Here is a 13,488-nt window from a genome sequence, read left to right as displayed (position 1 = left end):
ACAGGGAAAACTCTTCGGTGTAATATAAGAAATAGTAAAATCCACTTAGATCCCCCCCAAAAAAACAACAACATTATAGTGACAAGTAAGGCAGTCACAAACTGTATACAGACAAAAGCCATATGGCTCTCAGTGGGGTTTACTATTACCAGTATTGAGACACCTAAAGGGTTTCGCAGGATGGAATAAGTGGAGAGCTTGATTGAATTTGAAAAACAATTCTTTCTGTGCATTTGATGATGGCAACCATACAGTATGGCAGATATTTTTTATATTTTAGCCTAAGCAACTTAATTCCAAATGCTGTTATTCTGGCCAGGCCGATACTCTTTAGCTGGGCAACCAAAACACTAAATATGGTCAACTGTGCAGGCAACAATTGTAACTAGAAGTGGCGCGGCAGAGGCCGACGCGTATCCCCATGCCGCATGTTTGACCCAGTAAGCATTTTAATGAACCTCGTGGTGAATAAAATGGATCAGCCCTGTTTTAGCCTTAAGTGTAAATTGGTTATTCCAATACTGTGGAGACACCAATAACACCTGTAAAAAAATTAAGAATACAGTTTTTTATGCCCCCGGTAGGGTGGCATATAGTTTTTGAACTATCTGTCAGTCTGTCTGTCTGTCCTTCCGTCTGAAAACTTTAACATATCCCTAACTTTTGCAATATTGAAGATAGCAACTTGATATTTGGCATGCATGTGCATCTCAAGTAGCTGCACATTTTGAGTGGTGAAAGGTCAAGGTCATCCTTAAAGGTCAATTATATGGCTTTTAAGCGGGGCAATAGGGGGTATTGTGTTTCTGACAAACACATCTCTTGTTTTTAATTGAAAAACCAAAGACATTGTTGGAATTTGACTTATTTAATTTATTTTTTAAAAGGCACCAATAAAAGCTCCTCCATCTCCTATGCACGCTAAACCAAGAATCAGTTTTTTTATAAGATTATCCTTCAAAATGGGCAAAAGTCCGGGGCAATACTGTCAAAATGCCCTTTTACAACTCTTGTGACATGCAGCTGTAGTCTATTTTCTCTGTATTTTTTTTACAGCAAAACACATAATGGCATCATCATAGATGTATAGCTAAGAATTCATTTTATACTATATAAATATGTTATGTGGTCTTATTTATACAAAATAACCTGGATATTTATGAAAAAACAGCATCTCCCTGTAAAGAGAGATGACATTTTGTTCCCCATAAACATTTATATATTCAGTAAATTGTAAGCAAAAAACATGAAAAATTCAGTCCCCCAGTCATCGAGTTTTTAAAGAGTTCAACTTTGCTTAAGTAATAATGCATCAATGTTGATTCTAACAAAAAAAGGGTAGTCATTAATGCCTAAACAGTTCTGCTTTCCAGAAGCAAGGATGTCAAACACAAACTTTAAACCATTTATAGTCTTAATTATTAAACAAGAGGGCCATGATGGCCCTGTATCACTTCACTGCTGAAAAAAAAGGTTTAAACAAATATTCTCAGCATGTGCAAATACTTAAATATAGGCCCTATTTAAGCACATGTAGACTTTTGTGACCCCCTGGGCTGGGTCACATTTAACCACAGGGGCATAATTTGAGCAAACTTTGTAGAGGACTACTATATCTCACTACATACAAAATGTGGTAGCCCTAGGTCCTGGAGTTAAGGACAAGAATATTTTAAAAGTTTTCACAAAATAAACAAGATATAAGCGTATATTATGTTCAATTTTGTGACCCGGTGGTCAGGGTCAAATTTGACCCAAAGAAGATTTTTAAAGATATCACAAAATAGGTGCTTTATAAGCGTTAATTCAATTTTGTGACCCCTCGGGGCATGGTCCAAGTTGACCCCAGAGGCATTATTTGAACAAATTTGGTAGAGGTTTTTTTTAGATGTCACTACATACCGAATTTGGTAGCCCTAAGCCCAATGGTTATGGACAAGAATTTTTGAAGTTTTCACAAAAAAGGCCTTATATAAGCATATGTTCAACTTTGTGACCCCCGGCGCAGAGTCAAATTTGACCCCAGGGGCATATTTGAACAAATTTGGTAGAGGACTATTAGATGTCTCTACATACAAAATTCGATAGCCCTAGGCTCAATGGTTATGGACAATAAGATTTTGAAAGTTTTCACAAAATAGGCCTAATATAAGCAAATTTTCAATTTTGTGACCCCTGGGGCAGGGTCAAATTTGACCCCAGGGGCATAATTTGAACAAATTTGAAAGAGGTTCACCTCAGGAAAATTCCTGAGAAATTTCATCAGAATTGGACCAGTAGTTTAGGAGAAGATGTTTAAAGGAAAAGTTAACGCGCGGAGGGACGCACGCGCAACGAACACAAGACCATGACATAAGCCCCGCTTGTCTTTGACCAGTGGAGCCTAAAAGATATTCGGCGTATATCCTGATTTTGTAATATAGTATGGAAAATAACAATTTTATTTGATTCTGTAGTAGAAACAAAGAAGAACCCTTTTCTTTTCAAAGTAAAAGTTTTATAATTATTTTTATTTTATTATTTTTTTACATTTTTTTTTATTCAATATAGTACATACAATGTATACATGTATATGATCATACAAAAAAGTGATTGTACAAAGCAATAAAGTTCAGACATGTTATACAAGATATGCTAATATATATACTTTTTTGGGTTTCCTTAAGATTAAGAAGAAAAAAACTGGGTTAATATGTGTTTTCTTTGGTTGTTTGTGATAGGTGTTGTTTTTTTAAAGAGAAAAGAAAAAGAACAACAGAAGAACAATTATGAAAAATGATGAGTTGTTTAAAGTGGGAAGGAAGCATAATGGACTTGCGTGTTTTGTTGTATATTCACAATGATCTTATAAGATTGAAAAAAATAAACACAAATATTTTAGAAAGATAAACTAACATTAGAGTAAAATGTATATAAGTGGACAAACATGAGAATTTTATCAGATTCCATTTTTGTTCAAAGATTTGTTATGTGTCATTACTGAGGGCTATTTCTTTCTCAATCTGGATTTTTAGTTTAAGACTATGGACAAAAACAATTAAAATTTGGTACTTGTTTTTTGTACTTCATGTTAAAGATAAAAGATGTTTAAAGGAAAAGTTAACGCGCAGACAGACGCACGCACACACAGCGAACACAGGACCATGACATAAGCCCTGCTGGTCTTTGGCCAGTGGAGCTAAAAAGATATTCGGCGTATATCCTGATTTTGTAATATAGTACGAAAAATAACGTTTTTATTTGATTCTTTAGTAGAAACAAAGAAGAACCCTTTTCTTTTCAAAGTAAAAGTTTTATAATTATGATAAATTGCCAGGTCATAATTATGGGCCTTTGTTTTTGACATCTGATATCTTGTGAACCTAATGATGGTGCCCTAATATGAATGATACATACCCTTGTCAAAAAAGTGAGCAAAATTCGGTTATAACCCAGTTTTAAACTGGGTTAAACCCTGCGGTATTGGCACCGAGCTAAAAGCGAGTCTTTTAAACACACTTTTTGCTTACCGACTTGGTTTTATCTGAGTTGAATCTTGGTTTAACTCGCTTAAAGCCAACATAGTGGGGTTTTTAACCGTCTTAAGTGGGTTTAAAGTGAGTTTTCTTCAGGCAGCTGTGTTTAACTCTGCGGTATTTGCACTGTGCTAAAAGCGGGTTTTTCAGACACGCTTTTAGCTTACCGACTGGATTTTTTAGCTTACCGACTTGGTTTTTTCTGAGTTAAATCTTGGTTTAACTCGCTTTAAACCAACATAGTGGGTTTTTTAATCATCTTAAGTGGGTTTAAAGTGAGTATGATTTTCTACAAGTTGGTTTTTTGAGGTTTTTTAAACATGCTTAGACCAACTTCTGTCTGTGGAGTTGGTTTTAAGTGGGTAAAAAGTGTGTTTTTTATGTGAGCTATAAGCAGGCTAAACACGGTCTTTATGTGAGCGAAAAGTGAGCTGAAAGCACGCCTTTCTTAGTTTTTTTCACAGTGCTTTTAACTCGCTTTAAACCTAGTTATTAACAGTATTTTATCTGTGAAGAAAACAAATGCAATTTGTGGGTTTGGGTAAGTTGATTTTTGTGGGTTTTAACAGTGTTTTAGTGAGTTTTTTTTAAGAAAGTAGGTTTTTTGTGAGCCTGAGGTGGGATTTTGCAGTGTGAAAAAAAATAATTTTGGACTGATATGTCCTAGAAAAAATGGTTTTTGTGAAGCAATTACAACAGTTCATTATAAGCCCAATGTGGTTAAAAGGGAAAAAAACGCAATGTGTACGAAAATTATGTTTATATGACAAAAATAGTACACCGCAAATTAATACAAACGGATTATTTTTAAAATACATTAATAGACATTTATGGAAGGTTTTAAAGCAAATGGTTGACCGCAGTGGACCACTGCGGGTGGAGTATTTAGACCGCAGCTGCTGCAGAGACCTGGATCTCAGCTGTTGGAGGTACCTGAACCGCAGTGGAATGAGAAACCTGGATTTCAGCGTATGGAGGGATCTTGACGGAATACGGCGTTGGGACCTGCACAGCAGCCACTGGAGAGACCTTGACTGCTAGGGGACCTGGACAGCAGCCAGTGCAGGGACCTAGACCTGATCTTGGCGGGTGGAGGGACCTGGAAAGCAGCTGGTAGAGAGACCTGGAAAGCAGGCGCTGGAGCGACATGTACCATTGATGCTGCTTGTGTCCTTCTCCTCTTGAGCATCTCTTATGCCAGTTGATCTGCAAAGGATTAATACCATATCACTTTCAAAAGGGCAAGGCATTCTTCAAACATGTTGATTGGTTATGTTTTCGTTCCACTTAACTAAGAAATATTGCTGTCATGGTAATCTTGTTGCTTGAATAATAATAAATTTTAGTTATTTGCTTGTTGTTTTTGTTTGTTTATTTTTGAAATTTTAATGCCTTGATCACATGTGACTTAGCACTTTTCATCAATTATTAAAAGAAATTGCGTTTGGTAAAAAATGCAGTTTGAAAATGTACCAAGATGCGTGGTCTCATTTGGCAGTGTGGTCTGGTGGCATTGTAAATGCAATAACCTGTATCGTTTACCTCTCAACAAATGGAGCTTTCTTGGCCAAAGACAGGGCGAGGTTTTCCCACTCTTGTTCCCCTCAAGTTTGCCAGCTCGTGCAGGGTAAAAACCAGGTGTAAAAGTCCATACATCAGGCAGGCGATGATGCACATTCTTTCCAAAGGATCTTCCCTTCAATGTCAATTTTGCCTTGTGGTAAGAGTTTAACCTTCAAAATTAAAATATATAAGTATGAGGGAAAGAAATCCGTTCAGTTATAACCAGAAATAGCTATAAATAAAATTTAAGATGCCAATAACCATGAAACACAACCATAATTAGTCACTGTACACAACATTTACACTTTTTCATGTGCAAGTTTATCTATTTTTGCTTCAAATTGTGTTGTTTTTTCCTTTAAATTGCAATACAATAACTTATCCATTTACATTTCCTAGTGACAATACATAAATATGATAATGATCATAATTAATTCAATAAACTAAATAAAAAAAGGGATGAAGAAATGACAACACAAACCTGTTAAAACTGTTCTTCAGTATTCCAAAAAACAACAACAGGCAGTTCAACCTCCTTTCCAACCAACTTATTGTTGATTTCCACATTGCAGTAAAAAAAACACATTGTTTTCATCACACAATACTTCATGCTGACAGAATTTCACCATTATAAGTCTTTCACTTCTTTATATTAATGTTGCTGAATTAAATTTGCTCAATATTCAATTGCTGACACCAGCTTGTTATTCAAAAGTTGTTGTTTTCTTCCTAGCCAATCAAAAGCCTCATATCTCATTCCACACAGCCTTATCTCTAGGCAAACCCTATCAGTAGCCTTATCTACCCCTAGATAATCAGTACCCTGTTTAGCTCTGAATGCCTGACAGATTGTTATCTGTTTATTGTTAGTGGTGTGAAATAAGGGTGTTTTTAGGTATTGTCTTGTTATTTTGTTGACAGTTTATGTAACACAGTTCATGTTTGGCATTTTATTATTTTATTGCAAATTAAGAAAATGGATATGATGGTATCATATGAAAATATCAAAATCTTGCATAACTTATGTGCAAAAATAAATAGATTAGTTCCAAAATAATGCTTTCAATGCCATAATTATTTAAATATGCATATTTAACAAGTAAATACTGTTTTAATCAAATATAAACAATCATATAAGATTGTTTAAAAAAAAAATAAAAAAAAATAAATTAAGACATAAAACAATCATAAGATATTGTTCATAATAAAAACAAACATAAAGAAAAAAATCAAAGTGAAACACAAACTCTTTCATTTTCATGTATAAAACTAAGCTTGACCATTGTTATAGTTTTTGTCAGTGAAACTTGTTGTCCATCTGTGAACCTGTGATGTTCTGAAAGAGCCATTTTCATCCAATATTCCCTAAAAATTATGGGAAGCACACAAATGTACAATAGGGACAATGGCAAACAAGCTGTAAAAAAAGCCCCTTTACAATTGACTTGTATTATTTATGGCTATAAACATCAAACAAATACCCTGTTGAAGAATTATTGTTTCATTGATGAGTTATATTAATAAACAAAAGACCAACTTGTTGAAAAGTGTGTTAAAGTGAGTCTTTAAGCCTCGTTGCAGCTCTCAACTTATTAACAAAAAGACCAATTTAAACTCGCTTAAACCCACTTCTGTTTAAAAAAAGAACATCTTCTGTTGTAAAAGACTAGCTTATAAAACAAAAAGACACACTTAAACACACATAAACCAACTCATAAATAAAAAGGCTCACTTTTGACACACAAAAAACCGACTTCTTACAGAAAAAAACTCGCTTAAACACACATCTTCTTAAAATAACTAACTTTAAACTCAGTTAAGCACAGTTTAGCGCACATAAAACTCACTTTTATTAGCAAAAACCAACTTCCACTAAGAAAAACTCAGAAAAAACACAGTTTTATGTTGGTTTAAGTGTGTTTTGGTATGAAAGTGGGTTATTTTTTGACAAGGGTAACACGAAGTAAAACAAAACAAAATTACTGCGTAAGTGTGTGTGAGATAAAGAAAATTATCAAAAAACAATGAAAATTTTATTTGCATATTAAATTCAACACACTTTGACAACAAAAAGTATTGTTTGTATAATCAATATGAACATAATCTAAGTTGCTGCTAATATGGGATCCCCACCAGGATTTGAACCTGGATATCCTCTCCATATAGAAAGGTGTGTTTGCTTACACTATAAGGATGTTCCAATTAACAGCAATAATATTGGTTACAATTATTTCTGTCAACTATATTAATTGTTTAATTAAGTCTTGACACAAAATGTGTAAATAAACGTTTTAAGCTTTTTAAAAACAATTTATTCTCCATCAATTTTTTAAGGCAACTGTCACATTGATAATGACATGTATCATAAGGGCTCGCCTTTAAAGCTACTCTGGATCAGGAACTCATGTAATGTTTTTCCACAAACACTGAACCTAAAATCAAAAAAAGATTATTTAAAACCACTTTTTTTGTAATAGAAACAATTAAATGCCTTTTTTATTTCAGTAGATCATTGATCCCCATAAAAATCTGGAAACATAACCCAACAGCTTGTTGAAAATGTGTTTGCTTATTTACATCTGTGAGTCCATGTATTAGTACATGTGACAGTAAGGCGGTAAGAAACTGCAACAACTAAATCGTAACAAATATTCAAATAACTACAATGGTATGTTTCTTATGCTAGCAATTAAGTAGCAAATAATGAGAATAACTAAATATGACATTTTGGGCTGCACAAACTATAAAGATCTACATAATGTTCAATGAACATTATATACAAACAGGGCCGAGTTGCAACATTTTAAAACTTTAAAGATAAAACATTTGATTACTTTACGGTAAGAAATAACACTTTTTAAATAATCCCAAATAGTTTAAACAAAAAACACAGAAATATTAATTGACTAGATAGTAGATTGACATGAACAGACAGTAAAATAGAGTTTTGGAATGGTCATGTTCATCAGATCATGTACAAAATTGGGACAATCATAGCTCTACACAGTTTCCAACTAGTATTTTAAATGTAAAAGAAACAGATAAAGAAAAAAAGATGTACACAGAACATATGCTTGGAAAGTTCTGGGATTATTTCATCAAAATTTCTTCAAGAAAGTATAATGTACTGAAAAGTTTAGCTTAATAAAAAAAACACTTAACAATATATATATAATATTACAGATATTCACATATAAACATTGTTACTGAACTCAACAGAAAACACTTTAAAAGTTTCAATGACTTAACATATCGTTGCTGAAAAAAAAAGGGCGCTTGCTGCACTGGTAACAACACAATTATATAACGCGATAATTTGCTCATAAAATGTCCAAAATCAAGAATTAGGTAAATATTGTGGGCAGTCAATCGTTTGGCATATGGGTGTTTGAACTAAATTGCATAGGATAAACAAAATGGCAGCAAAAGCTATTGATGTTATGTACATTTAAAAACCCGCAGAACTAGATATAATAAGCGCTTGGTGAAATCTACAATTAATTATGCTCACCATCTTGAAATAAAAAGTTCTTCAGCAAGTGTCGATTCTTTCATGGGTCTGATGCGCAATACACAACTGATTGATTATTATGCCACTTGAAGTGATTAATAGTAATAACACATTTAATTAATATATCAGTGAACTAAATCTTGCAATAGACCAACACTAGTATAAATTATTATCCCCACGCTTTTTGAAAAAAAGGTGGGGATATTGTGGTTATCTCCGCCGTCCGTCCGTCTGTCTGTCCGTCCGTCCTGGCCACTATCTCCTCCTACACTAAAAGCACTAGAACCTTGAAACTTACACACATGGTAGCTATGAGCATATGTGCGACCCTGCACTATTTGGAATTTTGATCTGACCCCTGGGTCAAAAGTTATAGCGGTTGGGGTGGGGCCGCGTCAGAAATTATCACTCATTTTTTTAGGTTATTTTACATTTACTTCTTTATTTCTACACCGATTCACTTCAAATTGATACTGGACCTCTCTTATGACAATACGGTCAATCTCAACCATGCATGGCCCCATTCCCAACCCTGGGGCGCCCCGCCCACATAGGCCACACCCACCAAAAATTTCCATTTACTATAATTTTTTCATTTCTACACGGATTCACTTCAAATTGATACTGAACTTTTGTTATGACATTAGGGTCAATCTCAACTATGCATGGCCCCAATCCCAACCCTGGGGCGCCCGCCAACATAGGCCACACCCACCAAAAAATTCCATTTACTATAATTTTTTCATTTCTACACGGATTCACTTCAAATTGATACTGAACTCCTCTTATGACATTAGGGTCAATCTCAACTATGCATGGCCCCATAACCAACCCTGGGGCCCCGCCCACATAGACCACACCCACCCAAAATTGCCTTTACTATAATTTCTTCATTTCTACACCGATTCACTTCAAATTGATATTGAACTTCTCTTATGACAATACAGTCAATCTCAACTATGCATGGCCCCATTACCAACCCTGGGGCGCCCCGCCCACATAGACCACACCCACCCAAAATTGCCTTTTACTATAATTTCTTCATTTCTACACCGATTCACTTCAAATTGATACTGAACCTCTCTTATGACAATACGGTCAATCTCAACTATGCATGGCCCCATTACCAACCCTGGGGCCCCGCCCACATAGACCACACCCGCCCAAAATTGCCTTTTACTATAATTTCTTCATTTCTACACCGATTCACTTCAAATTGATACTGAACTTCTCTTATGACAATACGGTCAATCTCAACTATGCATGGCACAATTACCAACCCTGGGGCGCCCTGCCCACAATTGTCACACCCACCCAAAATTGCCTTTTACTATAACTTCTTCATTTCTACACCAATTCACTTCTAATTGATGATGAACTTCTCTTATGACAATACGGTCAATCTCAGCTATGCATGGCCCCATTACCAACCCTGGGGCACACCTAGGTCAAACATTCGGCGTGGGGATACGCGTCGGCCTCTGCCGCGCCATTTCTAGTTACATTTTTGACTTGATACATTGACATGTATAACTATGCTGTTTACAAATTTAGATAAGAGTGGGTCTCACTAAACACTGCAGTCACACACAGTCTAGCAAAGGCTACAAAGACAAGTAAAGTCAGATCAAAACACAAATAAGTTAACCATAGTGTATCCTTTATTTAATAAATTTAAGATTATTAGGGGAATATATTTAGGAGAAACAAAGATTTTAACAAAAATAACTGTTTTTATTTGGTCTACAGTAGTTTTGATATAATTCCAGGCAAGGTATAACAAAGGCAATCCAAGAGTTACAGTGGGTTTATTGGACCTTGCAGTATGTGTTTGACTTTGTGTACCTTTGCTACACTTTGTGTGTGTGTTTTTGTAGTGTTTAGTGTGAGCGTTACGGCATGTAAACAATAGCTTCTTTTAATTTTAGAGACATGTGATTAATGCTATAATGCTTCTTAAACTAAGGAAAAACGTATCGGTGTAATGTTTAGAGAATGTTTTTAATCATGTTTTTAATTTATTGTAATTAACATGTACATGTTCTTTAAAATATATTCATATTTCTGTTCAAATGATATGCATTCATTGTTTACAGTGATTTTTGTATTATTAGCTAATGTACAATTCGGATGTAATCATTTGGGACCTACTGGCGGGAATTTTTATATGAATTTGACTGGTCATGATTAAAGGTAAACTAAGGTCAAAAGTGACGCTAAACAGCTATGCTGAAAAAAAGAAAGGAAGTCTTCCTTAACTGGGCTCAATCCACTGACACTTGGAGTAAAAGTCAAGCGCTTAAACCAATGGGCCATCAGTGCTTCCATAGTCAGTGGTTTATTTTATACTTTATACATGTATAAGCATTCCTTGAAATATCACACAATCAAACAATAAAAAAAGAACTCTCCCAAATTATTTGTGTCATTAAATGCAATATTGATAAATGTAAACATTCGATCTAAAAAGCTCCAATAAAACACAAGAATAAAATAAAATAAAAAAGTAACCCTCAACTTGGCTAGAACCATTGACCCCTGGAGTAAAAGTCTACCGCTTAAAGTTAGACCACTCGGCCTTCCATGCGTATACTATGAGTGATGTATTTTATACTTTATGTAAGCAATCCTTGTAGTGTCACAAATTATAACGAAAACAGTCAATTTAAAGGTGCTAAAATCAAGAATAGAATTAAAATAAGGAAAAAAAGTAGTCCTAATCAGGGCTAGAACCACTGACCCCTAGAGTCCTGGATTTAAAGTCTACCATTTAGACTACTCAAACATCCGTGCTTATTGAATGAAGGATGTATTTTATACTATATATAAGCATTCTTTATAGCTTCACAAAATATAAGGACACCAACAGATTTCTCCAAAGCATTCAATCCTTTCGCGTTGCAGCGCTGTATAATTTTCAGGCTTTTAAATCGTCAAAAGATGCATATAATGGCTTATTTAGAGCATGGTTAATGTTCAGTATTACTGTTTCCTTGCAAATATCATCACTAAAACCAAAATATGCGAATCTGAAACATTGTTTTAAAATTTTCTCAATTTACCAAAACGTGAAAATTTAAAATTAACTTAATGTCATAGTCCAAATAATTAAACGTAATCTACCGATGTATACATGTATCGACCTCATATTTATAGGATAGCTGAAATTATTGCGTTCAGAATAAATCTGAGCCAAGAGTCTGCCAAAACAGAAATCATCAAAAGACTATTGCGGCAATTTATATTGACTACATGAAGTCATCATTGATAATTAATACTATAGGAGTACTCATGTCAAATTACTGGAATCTTTCCATTTAAACAAGTGTAATTATGTTGTGGGAATTCCCAGTCTGATGAAGTCATCATTGATAATTAATACTATAGGAGTACTAACTCATGTCAAATTACTGGAATCTTTCCATTTAAACAAGTTTAATTATGTTGTGGGAATTCACAGATTTACACTTAATATTATTTCAAGAATGTAATCTTGAAACAGACGAGCTACAAAAACCACATTTTAATGTTTCTTCTTTACGTCAGGTTTGAAACCGTCCGGCCGCCATCTTGTTTTCAAAAGTAGTTCCAAATCCAATATGACGGCCGCCTTCGTACATCAGAGAGACGGTGTGGTGTAGCCCACTGTCCGATGCGTTCAGATTGCGTCTCTCTGATGTACGATCAATCGGGACACCTCGGACAATTCCGCCATATCGGCGATCGTCTCTCGGATGTATTTGGTGGAAGGATATGTCTAACGCCTCTAGGCGGAAGATATTACACCGAAAATATAGTTCGGGTTACACACCAATAAATTTGCACTGAATCAACCGATAATATAGGTATATAAGGACCAATATCTTTAAGGAGTAATATAATAGAATATTCATTAATGTTATTGTTTAAAATTAGATATTATTGCATGCAAAATATTCAAATTTTAATAAAATGTTAAGAAAGCCAATTAGTTGTTTATTGAAGTGAAAACAACAACATTATTCAAACTTAAAAGAATCAGTATTTCTTAAATTATAATCATTGCAACACTGCTGATGTTCGGCTGCAGGCGACAAACTTTGAGATTTAATCAATATTTATGTTCTATACCATAAACAATCGTACAACACTGTACAGTGGTACAGAAAAAACTCTTTGGTGTAATATAAGAAATAGTAAACTCCACGTTGGTCCCAATGGCATTATAGTGACCAGCCAGGCAGTCACAAACTGTATATGGACCATAGCCATACAGCCCTCAGTGGGGCTATTATCAGTATTTAGACACCTAAAAGGTTTCATGGAATGGAATGAGTGGGGCTTGATTGAATTTGAAAAACGATTCTTTCTGTACATTTGATTATGGCAACCATACAGTACTTCTGGCAGATATTGTTTATATTTTATCCTAGGCATTTTAATTCCAGATGTTGTTTTCCCGGCCAGGCAACTAGCTTTTCAAAGCCTTAAACAATCCAGTGCCATTAAAATTAGGGACAGTGTAACAATGTTCAGTTTGGTAATATTAATATATTAACTTTGCCCTTAGAAATGAACTCAATTCAGAATGGCCTCTCAAAATAAGACATACTGTATTGGAAATGTTAAAACTGAGCAGTGGTGTTGTTAAAATTTATATTATTTATCTTTTAAGAAACTTTAAGATACGTATCACAGGCATGCCCATGGTTTTGGTTCGGTAATCTTTAGATGGGAAACAAAAACACTAAATATGGTCGACAGTGCAGGCAACAATTGTAAAAAGATATTTTCCATCCCTGACTGCCATTACTGACATGAAGTAATTTAACTGTAATATGTCTGGAAACAGTGTCAGTCACACTTTTCTAAATATTGATTTATTCATGCATATTTATATATATGTCATACAAGTACAGA

At 34.5% G+C, this 13,488-nt stretch overlaps 1 protein-coding gene across 2 annotated transcripts in view; it reads right to left on the bottom strand.

The window, feature by feature from the left end:
- Window positions 1-13,488, bottom strand: part of LOC127848640 (receptor-binding cancer antigen expressed on SiSo cells-like) — a 360,763-nt gene that overhangs the window by 297,637 nt on the left and 49,638 nt on the right. The gene's annotated exons all lie outside the window — the stretch shown is intronic.

Source organism: Dreissena polymorpha, chromosome 10 (genome assembly GCF_020536995.1).
Source record: "Dreissena polymorpha isolate Duluth1 chromosome 10, UMN_Dpol_1.0, whole genome shotgun sequence".
Classification (NCBI taxonomy): Eukaryota; Metazoa; Mollusca; class Bivalvia; order Myida; family Dreissenidae; genus Dreissena; species Dreissena polymorpha.
This window is presented reverse-complemented; position numbering and strand designations above follow the sequence as displayed.